This window comes from Rattus rattus, chromosome 13 (assembly GCF_011064425.1).
Source record: "Rattus rattus isolate New Zealand chromosome 13, Rrattus_CSIRO_v1, whole genome shotgun sequence".
Lineage (NCBI taxonomy): Eukaryota > Metazoa > Chordata > Mammalia > Rodentia > Muridae > Rattus > Rattus rattus.
The window spans coordinates 7,911,696-7,924,778 of record NC_046166.1 but is presented as its reverse complement, the minus strand read 5'-3'; the positions used below and the strand labels follow the sequence as shown (position 1 = coordinate 7,924,778).

Sequence of the window (13,083 nt, the reverse complement as noted above, 5' to 3'; positions counted from 1 at the left end):
ATGAATTCATGAAGAATCAATAAAAAATTTCGAAAAACTTAAGGACATTAATTTTCCCATGTGAGAACTTTGCTAACCTCCTTTACTACCAGCTATGCTGCTTTTCTGGGTGTCGGCAGACCCTGCTGGTCCATCATAACTGTGAGCATCTCGTAATCACAAACCTTTAAAAGTCTTACTGAGGTGTAAGCATAACAACACACACTTCAACTCAGGAGACAACACATTGTGTTGGGCCTGCTTTACAATCTTCAAATTTAAATTTTAAAACTCAGAACAAAAGGATAAGCTAGCCATACAATGTGTTCCATCAATCTGCATAAGTATAACCCTCTCTACTGTTTAAAGTAAGCAGCAACTAAGTAAGAGAGGTTTACAGTCTTTCTGACAGGGAAGAGTCTGTAATAGCCCTTCCCCAACAACTCACAGGACAACAGCCAACTGTGCAACAAACACGTTTGGTATTTTTAGAATTATAACAAAAGCAAAAACTGCACAGATTCTTTTCCCTTTTTTAAATGTTTTAATTTATATTTATGTGTTTGTCTGTGTGTGCATGTACATGCATGTAGGTACCACAGGCCAGAGAACGGTGTCAGAGTCTGCTGGACCTACAGTGACAGGCAGCTGTGAACCGCTGGCAACAGAAATCCAGTCTTCTCGAAGAGTAACAAATGCTCTCAACTGCTGAGCTATCTCTGCAGTCCCCCATACACACAGTTTCTAGCCTGCAATAAAGATAATTTTGTATGTTCAACTGAGGTACAGGCTTTGCTATATTTACCAGAGGAAACCATAGTTTCCGAGAGAGAGTGCATCGCAAGTCTACACTGCACAGCAAACAATGTTGGTTTGCTTTAAAGTTTCTCACTCTTTCCTTATCTGCGCTCCTACTGCTCTACCCGTCTCTCACTGTCTACCTTGGGAGCCACAGTTAAAAAGAACCCAAACCAAAAAACGGCATCTGTTGCTTATTATGACCTTTATGAAAAAAATCAACAAAGTGAAGAAATGAGAAAAATAAAATGTATACATTTTCTTATCTCAAGTATAAAATGAAAGGTGGAATGGAAAATAAACTACTTACTAAATCTTTAGTATTACTTTTTACAGCTAACCCAGTTACTGAAAAAAAAAGTTTGTTACATAAACCAACTTTAGGCTCTTTATCAAATATATACTCATAAACTGTATGTGTATCAAAACAAGCCCAAGTATCTCTCATTAAAGCCTCTGTTCCATTTTGGCATATTTTTTGTTATTGTTATTGTTATTGTTAGCTTCTTCCTTGTATGTTTTGATTTTTGTGTTTTTGAGAAAAAGAGAAAGAGCATCAAGTTGGATAAGTAGTAGTAAGGATGTGGGAGGAGCTGAAGGGAGGAAAACCATGATTAAAATATAGTGTATGAAATATTTAAATTAAAAAGGTATGTGTATGGAGTCACTGAATAATTCCACTTCACAGCCACCATCTACTCCCCGAAAGCAGAAGGGGCTCCTCAGACATAAAACCCAGGCTCCTCCTCAGTCTCTGGCTTTAACGTGCAACATGAACTCAAGCTCCTCATTAAGAGTGAAGTGAAATAATGCCACAGGTGCTAAAGACGGAGCGTTTAAAGCTCCTCTGTAATGCATTAAAGTGAGAGCCTTCACTAACACAGGGCATTTCATTAAGATCTCCAGTGAAAAATGCCAAGAGTAAGAATATTGATCCATTTGGAATATAAATGATGGAAGTGCTTGGATTTAATTTTGTGGAACGCCACACAGGAGGACCATAAAAGACATGATTTGTTTCCCACACTTCTAACAGCTGGCAGCAACGAAGGCCAACACCAGCCTGAAGATTCAAAACCACTAAGTAACTGCAATTTCAACGGGGGGTGCCTAATATAATAACTATAAATTACAAATTAATAGATTGATGTCTGGGATTTTTTTGCTGGCTCTTGACAAAATAATGATGGCTTCAGCAATACGTCGCTTCCACTCCAACACAGGATGCTCATGTGTCAGGACTGGAACTATGGCCCTGGGAGTTACAAAGACAGAGGTCTGCAGATACTAACAGTAATAAAGAATCATGCTTTATAATACAGTGCTACATTTCACTGGATAGTCCTCTTTAGTGACATGGCAATCAGCATTACAGGTGACCAAAAGATAACATAATGTTCAAAAACTTGTAAGTAAGGATAGTCACTGTTTTCTCTATAAAGAAATGATAAATGCTTTAGGAAATCATTACAAGTTAAATCATCAACTTGATTTAAATATTTTACAGAATAAGCATGTATTACAATGTCACATTAGTGTCTATAAATACAGTTTTTCAAAGTCTTAATTCTCTTCTTTTTTAAAGATTTATTTATTTCATATATATGAATACAGTGTAGCTCTCTTCAGAAACACCAGAAGAGGGCATCAGACCCCATTACAGATGGTTGTGAGCCACCATGTGGTTGCTGGGAACTGAACTCAGGACCTCTGGAAGAGCAGCCAGTGCTCTTAACAGCTGAGACATCCCTATAGCCCCAAAGTTCTTAATTCTTATCAGTTAAAAAATAAATTTAAAAAAATCAAAAAATCAAAAATCAATTCTTCAGATTGAAAAGCATCCCTACTCCAGAATGTAAATACAGGTTAACAGAAAAACTACAAAACAAACATAACTCACTTATAATTTCAAACCTAGCCAAACATTATTCCCCTTGCAGAAAAGCACTCCTTTTCCATTACTGCCACCGATAATGTCTGACACGCACTTCTCACTAACTACTGAGGGCCTGGGCAGCACTGTCCCTGTGGGACAAAGGTCTATATTATTCTCCCAAGATGTGACAGATAAGAAAACACACACTTATTAAACATCTAAATTAACTGGTTAACCATAAGAACAATGATAGAGGGGTTGGGGATTTAGCTCAGTGGTAGAGCGCTTGCCTAGCAAGCACAAGACCCTGGGTTTGGTCCCCAGCTCCAAAAAAAAAAAAAAAAAAAAAAAAAAGCAATGATAGAATAGCTATTCTATCAGAGCAAAACAAAAACAAAATCCTGTCTCCAGATATGCTTTGTACAGATATTCTCAAATCTGTGACACTGTACTGGCTTAGAAAATGTCAATTGGATGCACTACTGTATAGTCACTAATACTAAAAACTATATAGCTATAATAAAATTTGTAATATATAATAAGACATTCTAAATGTAATTTAGATAGACACATAACTATATCAGAAAAATATAAATATTTGAAACATTATACACACAGGCAAAGACTTGAAGAATGCAGTAAGACAGTTAAGTATTTGATCTGGTTTTAAGTTCCTTTAACCCTCTGCATGTTAATAAGGTAAATAAAAACAGAAATTAATCCTTTCCCTAAAGAACTATAAAACCATCATCTGCACCTAGGTAATCACCTTATATTTATGATCTACACTAAATCTACACAAACTTGCCATATATATATATCATCCTGACCCTTTTGTGCTCGCTAGGGGCAAGGTCTCCAGAGAAAGTGGGAAGTCCTAGCTGAGCATTCTTATTAGAGAGGAAAGGAGAAAAAGAACCAAAGGATGAAATAAATAATTAGTACCCAGCAAGGTCAAAAAGGCACCAAAGGGATGTTTTACTGCCACCTCAAGGTATCAAATTTAATATCAGTTTAAGGACGTGAACCACTAAATCTAAAGCCAAGAAAATTACAAGAAAAATAGTAACGGAACTTTCAGTAACTTAAGTGACAAAGAAAATATTCTATCAATTTGATTAATCTTTCAATGCATCAGAAATCAAATCTCTTTAAAAAAAGCAGACTCATTAAGTTTCAAGGATACCAAGATATCCAATTTCCTGTCAGAGGGATAGATAAGGAATCTATTCCTTTATGGCTGTCAAGGGTCAAAAGCTCAATAAAGTAACCCTGAAATTACTGGCACTAACTCAAAATGCACAATTAATTTGGATTCAAACATCATTATAAAAGATGCCCGTGAACCTTGCTTTTTGTATAAATTAACAAACTAATCCTAAAATCCCTATTCAAATGCAAAAGATTCAAATGATCTAAATAAACAGCAGAAAGAAACAATTTAGAAGACACACGCTTCCTGTCTCACTACAAAGGTAGAATAATCAAACCTAGGCTAAACTTCCACAGTACAGGAACTGAGGTTTTCAGAAGAGCACCAAGCCAAATAGAGAACATGTTTCTAACAAATGGTGTTTGGACAAGTGACCGGCCACAATCAAAACAATGAAACTGGACCCCTACTTCTTACAATAAATACATGAAAATTAACTAGAAATTGATGTTCACATAGGAACTAAACTGACAGCTAGCAAGACAGCTTAGCAGATAAAGGAAGTTTTCAAAAGCTTAATGACTGGGCTCCATTCCTGGAACCCACATGGTGGAAGAGAACTGACTGTGAACAGTCATTCTCTAACCTCCTCATTTTATGTGTCTGTAGAAATGTCCCTGCATGCACATATAGCACAGTAAATATTTTTTTATTTAGAGTATAATAAAGCTGAGTCCATTACTCATACCATTTGCAAACTTTAATGTAAAAATGGGTAATGTAAAGCCTGGTGTAGTGGCACAGGTGTTTAATCCCAGCATTCAGGCAGAGACAGGTGGATCTCTGCGAGTTGGAGGCCAGCCTGGTCTATGTAGTGAGTTCTAGGGTAGCCAAAGTACACAGTGAGACCCTGTTTCAAAAATGAAACACACGAAAACTGGGTAATGTATGTAAGCATATGCACAAATATATATAAGAGCCTTAGGAAAAGGCTGAAGAGACATATCTCCCTCCTGTCCCAGGGTTAAGGGCTCTTGCTGCTTTTACATAGAACCTATGCTTATTTCCTAGCACCCACAATCCTCTCCAACTCCAGTTCCAGGGGAATTCCATGCCTCTTCTGGCTTCTAGAAAACTCCTCCTACCTTGCCACTCATTGCCTGGCCTCAGAAGTTCTCTGGAACTGTGGCCCAGAAGAACTCCACGAACCTCTGCTCTTCTCACCCAAATCTTACATATTTCATGCTTAGAAAACTAGTACTGAGAAGACAATGGCTGCCAAGTTCTGCTGCTATCTTACGAGGAAGCCTGGCCATTGGAACACTGCTGCATTAACTTCTGTGTGCTGACTCTGGGGTAAATACTTCCCTAGTTTTTGGGGTTTTGTTTTGTTTTTAAATCCAGTAACTTCAGAGACAATGGATTTGCATTTATCATGTTAGAGCCTTTGGTGGGTAAAGTCTTGTCCCTGGGACACATTTCCTGTCTCAGGGTCCTCTTTAAAGAAGCTTATCTTCTTAACAATTACAGATCATCTTCAGCTATACTCTCCTTGTCCAAAAGTTAAACTTCCTTTACTGGCCAAACTTTGTACTTTTCTTATCTTTCTGAACTACTTTTTACTCTCTCAGAGACCTGGCTAAGACTAACCTGAAGTCTATCCTGTCTTCAAATTTTCTTTGCCAAACAAATTCAGCCTCACTCCACCTCTCAGGATTCAGGAAGAACATGGCCAGACTCATATGACACCACCCACTGTTCTCTAACCCACCTAGAATATTCTTTGTTTCCTGCTGAAATTTCATGAGCCACACCCACACCTTTCACAATGCTCTTGTCTCCAAAGCTGCCAAGAGAATGACCAGAGGTCTGCTTACAGTAGTCAAGGGCTTTTCCAGCCCAAAGTTCCAAACTCTTTCTCATTTCCCCTGCAAATCAGGTCCAATGGTCCAAGATCCACACTGTCCACGTTATCACAGCAACAGCTCCCACAATCTGCACCATTTCCTCTTTTACCTGTCTTGTTGTTGTAACAAATGCCGTACAAAAGCCACTTAAGAGAGAAGAGCTCATTTCGGCTCACGGTTCAACGGTACAGTCCAGTTGTCCATCATGATGAAGCAAATCAGGGCAACAGTCTGACACATGGCTGTCCTGCAGCCACAGTCAAAACACAGAGAATGATGGATGTTGCCGCTTAGTCTGCCTTCTCTCTTGTATTCAATCCAGGACCCCATGAGATGCCGCCATCCAAAGTGAAAGTGCTATTCTCCCAAGAACCAAGCTGTTCTAAGAGGCTTTGTCTTTATGTGATTTAAAGAAAGATCATGAATAACAAATCATAAAACTGTATAGCAAAGGATGCTGTCAATAGGACAAAACGGCAACCAACAGATTGGGAAAAGATCTTTACCAATCCTACATCCAATAATACTTAATATATACAAAGAACACAAGAAGTTAGACTCCAGAGAACCAAATAATCCTAATAAAAAATGGGGTACAGAGCTAAACAAAGAATTCTCAGCTGAGGAATATCGAATGGCCGAGAAGCACCTAAAAAAATGTTCAACATCCTTAGTCATCAGGGAAATGAAAATCAAAACAACCCTGAGATTCCACCTCACACCAGTCAGAATGGCTAAGATCAAAAACTCAGGTAACAGCAGATGCTGGCCTGGATGTGGAAAAAAAGGAACACTTCTCCATTGCTGGTAGGATTGCCAGCTGGTACAACTACTCTGGAAATCTGGAGGTTCCTCAGAAAACTGGACATAGTACTACCTGAGCACCCAGCTATACCACTCCTGGGCATATACCCAAAAGATGCTCCAACAAATAACAAGGACACATGTTCCACTATGTTCATAGCAGCCTTATTTATAATAGCCAGAAGCTGGAAAAAACACAGATGCCCTTCAACAGAGGAATGGATACAGAAAATGTGGTACATTTGCACAATGGAGTACTACTCAGTTATTAAAAACAATGATTTCATGAAATTCTTAGGAAAATGGATGAAACTAGAAAATATCATCCTGAGTGAAGTAACCCAATTACAAAAGAACACACATGGTATGAACTCACTGATAAGTGGATTAGCCCAAAAGCTTGGAATACCCATGATAAAATTCACAGACCATGTGAAACTCAAGAAGACCAAAGTAGGGGTGCATCAGTTCTTCTTAGAAGGAGAAATAAAATACTCAGAGGAGGTAATACAGGGACAATGAATGGAGCAGAAACTGAAGGAAAGGTTATCAAGAGACTGTCCCACCTGGGGATCCATCCCATATGCAGCCACCAAACCCAGTCACTATTGCTGATGCCAAGAAGTGCTTTGCTGACAGGAGCCTGATATGAATGTCTCCTGAGAGGCTCTGCCAGAGCCTCACTGATACAGATGAGGATGCTTGCAGCTAACCATTGGACTGAGCACAGGGACCTCAATGGAGGAGTTAGAGAAAGGACTGAAGGAGCTGAAGGGGTTTAAAACCCCATAGGAAGAACAATATCACCCAACCAGACCCTCTGAGATCCCAGGGATTAAACCACCAACCAAAGAGTACACATGGGGGGACCCATGGCTCCAGCTGCATATGTAGCAGAGGATGGCCTTTACTGGCATCAGTAGAAGGAGAAGCCCTTGGTCTCGTGAAGGCTCTGTTCCCCAGTGTAGGGGAATGCAGGGTGTTGAGGTGGGAGGGAGGGGGAACATCCTCATAGAAGCAGGGGGACAGGGGAAGGGAGAGGGGGGAACGGGAAAGGGGATAACATGTGAAATGTAAATGCATAAGTATCCAATAGGAAGGCCCTGTCACATAGGCGAAGACTATACAGCACACAATCACTTGGTTATTCAACAGCACATGTGTCTGTTTCCTTTACACTCCCAACTAACCAAGGGCTACGTCATCTATATGTTTGCCCAATGACCCCGAAATCAATTCTTTTGTCCTCCCATGGCATACTAGGCCCTACAGACTATTTCTCCTGCTATGCTGCCTAATTACTACATTCATCTATGGACGTTCAATGTCCCTCTCTAATGATAAAACTGACAATCAGTTCTTTACCTTGTATGCTATAATGCATTACATACGAAAGTGCCTATGTTCTTTAGGGCATAAACATCCTCACAACAGAAGTAGACACGCTTTAGACTCTAATAATCTTTCCTATATCCAGTAAATAGTTACTATTCACCTAATTCAAACAGACTTGTCCATTTCAAGTACATATCTCAAAACCTAGTTTCCTCTCTAAATTTATCCAATTTCTATTTAAATTTCAAAAAAGTAGGGGATCAATAAACAGTGATTCCTTTTTATATAGAAAGGTCTTCAATAAATAGTATAAGTTTCTTTTACTTCTATCCTTGAAAGCAACTGAAGAATTTCTTTACATCTATGAAAATTGTAGGATGTATATGATATGTACATAGAAAAATTTCAAACTTTTAAAGGCAAGTTGTAAATCTCATAATCTAATTATAAATCCCATCATTAAAAGTATTCAGAGTCTGAGAACTCAGGTCACTTAAATCAGAAGTCTCATATTATACTGTATCATTATCTCTGATAAATCTCTGTCCTATCTATAGTTTACTTTTCTTAGTAATATATCAAAAACCTTTAGGTGCTGTGTGTCAGGAAGCAACTCAAGAAACACATTCTGCCCTTCTCTAAAGATATTGTATAGAATGGTTATATACACATTCATACTGTGACAATAAATACCCCCAGAAAGGCATGGTGAGGAGGCTTCTCGCATGCTGTGGTGAGAACTAGAATCCAGAACTGCCTTCTGGGAACAGAAACTGGCGTTATTATCTACGTCTTCAAAATTCATATAATCTTTACATTAGTTGCTTTTCTTAAAACTGTGACAAGAAACACAAGAGAAAATGGATTTATTTCTTGAGAAGATCAAGTCCATCATATAGGTAACATGGAGCAGCCGATCGATGGCTGGGACACTGGGGATGTGAGACTGGGAAAGACAAAGGCTCAGGTGAGAATTGAGACTGGGTCACTATCTGCAAGCGTACCTTCATGGCCCTACGTGTGCTAGCTCGGCCCAATCGCAAACAGCTTCCACACCCCTCCCCACACAGCCACAAGCTGGGGATACGGGTGCTAAACACTTGAGCCTGTGGAGAATTCCACATTTAAATACAGTATTCTGCCCTTGGTCCCCATAAGCTCATGGCCAGCTCATAATGCAAAACGTATTTAGTTCAACTTCAAAGGTCCCCACAGTCTTTCAGTTTCAACATTATTCAAAACTCCAAACCCGAAGTCTCCTCTGAAAAGTGAAGGCAACCTCCTCACTGTAAGCTCCTGCAAATCCAAGGAAGCTACAATTTCCAACACACAACGGCACAGAATAAACAATCCTGTCACAACAACGGAAGACGAACACCCGAGAGGACAAACGCCAGACCCTTGAGCTCACTCCCGGGACCTGGGACTCATACGGACACTACCTGTGCCTCGTGCCCCTCTAGCTCTGACACCTGTAGCATATATGGCTTCTCTGCTGGGGTATTCCACTTGTAATGCCTCCAGGGCAGAATAATAACATAAAGAGACAGCTATGCCTTGACCACTCCTTTGGCTATGAAACTACTGAAATAATAATCTGCAAGGAATTTGGACTTTTCCAAAGAATCTCATAGTAGGGGAAAGAAAAAAGTTGAAGCCCAGTGTCGTCTGGGAAGAACTTGTTAGCCAGATCCCACAGTTCTGACTTGAGGGACTGACTACCTTTCAAGAGCTACCTGAGCCAACAGAATGATGGGTCAGTGATGATGGCACCACTCCTCAAGCCGGATTACTTGACCTCTACTTAAACCAAAACCTCATATCAGGACTCTGAAGATGTACTTAAGGGATAAAAAGTCACTGGACTTCTATCAGTTTCTCTTCCTGATGTGGCTTTGCTGAATATACCTCCTTTCTTTGCTTTTTACTAGTAGCCTACTGAAGATGGGTGGCCGTGTCTGGGCTGTCAGCGTTACCAGGGTCCAGGCGCTGACTCTGACACCTCTGGAAACACTCAGTGCCGACAGCTCTCCTAAGTGGATGCCACTTCATCTCTGGCATCTACAACTCGGCTCTACTTCGGCCTGGGCTTTGCTTCACAGCTTTACACACAGGCTGTTCAGGACCTCCAAACAGAAACTATGACTGCGACCTGCTGTTGGCTCAACAGGTCTCCTGGGTCCTTCGTGGATCGTTGCTCCACAGTCTAGTTTCTGCATCCTGCATGCCTGCAAAAGTAGCTCCATGTACAACACACTAAGTTGTGCTACCAGCTAAGAAGTAGCCTGGCCCCTTTTCTACCAGAAGCAGCAGTAGTATCTGAAGGCTTCCCTCTGGGGACCTAAGAAAATATGGCCCTAGGGAGTCCTGCTCAAGCAGGACAGGCAGACCGTTCTCTTTGTTCAGGAATTTTCCTTTGAAATGAATTTGCATTTAAACAAGCTGAAGCATCAGCAGTTGGGGTCTTCCCCTCAAGGCACCTTTTCTATTGTCCCAGTATGAATCATCCTTAATTATACTAAAACTTAAATAATACAGACTCTTTAACATTCCCCCCTTTTACAACGTTAACCCAAGTCACTCTTTTCCTACATATTTCACATCTCTCTGCTGCATATTTTGCTTTAAATTTTCATTACACCCTCACTAAAGACTTGAGCAATAACAACTACACCACGATCTGAATGCTATGCCTGAGATTTCCTTACCCATTCCTTTGAATTGCGTCACTTAGTTTTCAGGGCACAACAGAAAGTGGTCATATGCTTTGCCCGAATCTAACAAACAGCCTCTCTAGGCCAGGCCCCTGCTTCCCCTGCTTCCCCTGCCACCCCATTACAAGCTTTTCCAGTCTGCACTTCTACCAGCACTGCGGTCTTTGCACTACGACTACTGCTCCATTAGAGCCGTTCTCACAGCCCGTGAAGGCTTCTCTTGCCCACCGCTTCAAACCTGTTTTCACTTCTACAAAGGATGACTCTGAAGGCCTCTGAACCACACAGGCTGGTTTACAGCACCAGTGACACCATTCTCAGTGCTAACCAGTGTTCTCCATTCATCACTTCTCCCACACTGCAGTGGAACGCACAGCAAGACACAACTGAAGAGATTTAGTTTGGCTTGTGGTTTCTCAGGGTATTTACTGTCCCTCATGGTAGAGAAGGCAGGGCTAAGACTGGTCATAGTTGTGTCTCCACACCCAAAAGTTCCACAACCTCTCAAAACAGAGCCCATCAGCTAGAAACCAAGTGTTTAAAATCAGTCTTTGCAGACATTTCACATTAAGTCATAATATATTTGACTCCAATAATTATATTGCTAGGAATTTACTCTAAAAAAATAGCCAATGATGTAAAGTTTAGACAGCAACATATTTATTTGTTCATTCTTAAGTATTAACATTAAAAATCCTCATTCAATGTGCCTAGGACAGAATCATTGTTTTTAAGATTTATTTATTTTATGTATGTGAGTACACTGTAGCTGTTCAGACGCACCAGAAGAGGGGGGCATCATATCCCATTACAGATGGTTGTGAGCCACCATGTGGTTGCTGGGATTTGAACTCAGAACCTCTAGAAGAGCTAGGGTTAAGTCCTCTTAACCGCTGAGCCATCTCTCCAACCTCGACAGAATCATTTTTAGAAACAACACTGAATTAGCATTCTATAACCTGAAGAGTGACTTCAGATATTTGACGCTTGGCTTAAATCCTTAAAACATTTCTATACAGAAATCAAAGTGGCTATCTGAACTGTTCATGTAAAAGACTACATGTGTCTAAGACTACAGAGCTGTCAGTGGTGCTAGCAGGACCTCTGGAACCACATACACATAGGCAAACTTTCTAAGTGGGAACCACAGGGAGGTCAGTGAGCATCATTCTGTGTTTTAACGAGGACTTCATGATCCAGATACACAGTGAACCTGAAAGCAACCTACAGTCCTACAGATGTGTGCTCAACACACACTCTGGACAGAGAGAGACAGCGGCGCAGTGTCTACTGTGTCAACTGCACCTTCCTATTTCAGGATGATTCCCGGGCAGCAGCGCTGACCTGAAGTTTGAAATAGTATTCCCGTCTAACACCTGACACAATAGTCTCTGATCACTGAATCACCAGCACAAGTCCTAAAGAACAGACTCCTAGAGTCTATTAATGGCACAGGAAATGAACTGACAGAAAGCCAGAAATGTCATCAGCTCAGAGGTCATCGTATCTGAGGGTGCTGTGGGTTTGGGGAGGGATTAATGAGAGAAATCACAAACATTTCACTCAGCTAATTTAAAGCAGTTTTCATCGAATATTCTCCTGAATTGATTGATAACTCTGCAAACCAATCCGTCCACTTGGTCACAGCTGAAGCCACACCACAAACATTTACAGGGTCTGACAGTTACATAAGGCATTGCACCACGTGCTAGCAAAGACAGAAAGCTTCAAACTGTTAGATGATACCAGAAAGTGAAGAGTCCCAAATTAAGGCACCAGTCACGGAAATGAAAAAGGTGACATCTCATTCTGGAAAGGGTATGAAGAAAAATTTAAATCTGGAGAGAGAATTTTAAAAGGTGGAAGGGACTTTATCAGTTGCTTAGAGAATGAGGCAGCTGACAGAAGCAAGCTGTGTCTAGAGGAGTATTACAGGATAACTACATGTGACTGGGCTAGCCCTGTTCCCACCAAAGACAAACTATGTCACTTTGGACCAACAAGCCCAATCTGAAATCACAGCTACTCATTTATGAGATGAAAAAATAATAATGATTTTAATTACCTCAAAATTATTTACCTGAAAGACAGCTAGGTAGGAAAACACAAGGCTCTAACACGAGGAAAGAAAATCGTTCATGTTCATGGTTTAGTAACTATTCTCTCTTGCGTAATCAAAACTAGGGAATATTAAAGGTATTTTAATTTATAATGTTTTAAACAATGTTGTATTATTAACAAATGAAGCATAAATACTTGAGAGAATTAAAATAACATGAGAAATGCAAATGACCCAAACTGTATATAATTTTTCAAAGACTGTACACTAATCTAGTCCTGAGTGGAAACTTACTTAACAAAAGCCTGCTACCACTGTTTAGGGAAGCGCTTTGGTAAGTAATTCACACTTGAAACTTCTCAGCAAGTACACTTTCAGATACTTAGCTCACAGCATCAAAAACTCACGTTCACAGAACAATGAGTACAAAGTTCAAAACAATTTAAAAAGAAAGGAAC

At 40.2% G+C, this 13,083-nt stretch overlaps 1 protein-coding gene across 3 annotated transcripts in view; it reads right to left on the bottom strand.

Moving 5' to 3' along the window:
- Positions 1 to 13,083, bottom strand: part of Parg (poly(ADP-ribose) glycohydrolase) — a 111,371-nt gene that overhangs the window by 78,972 nt on the left and 19,316 nt on the right. The window lies entirely within an intron of this gene.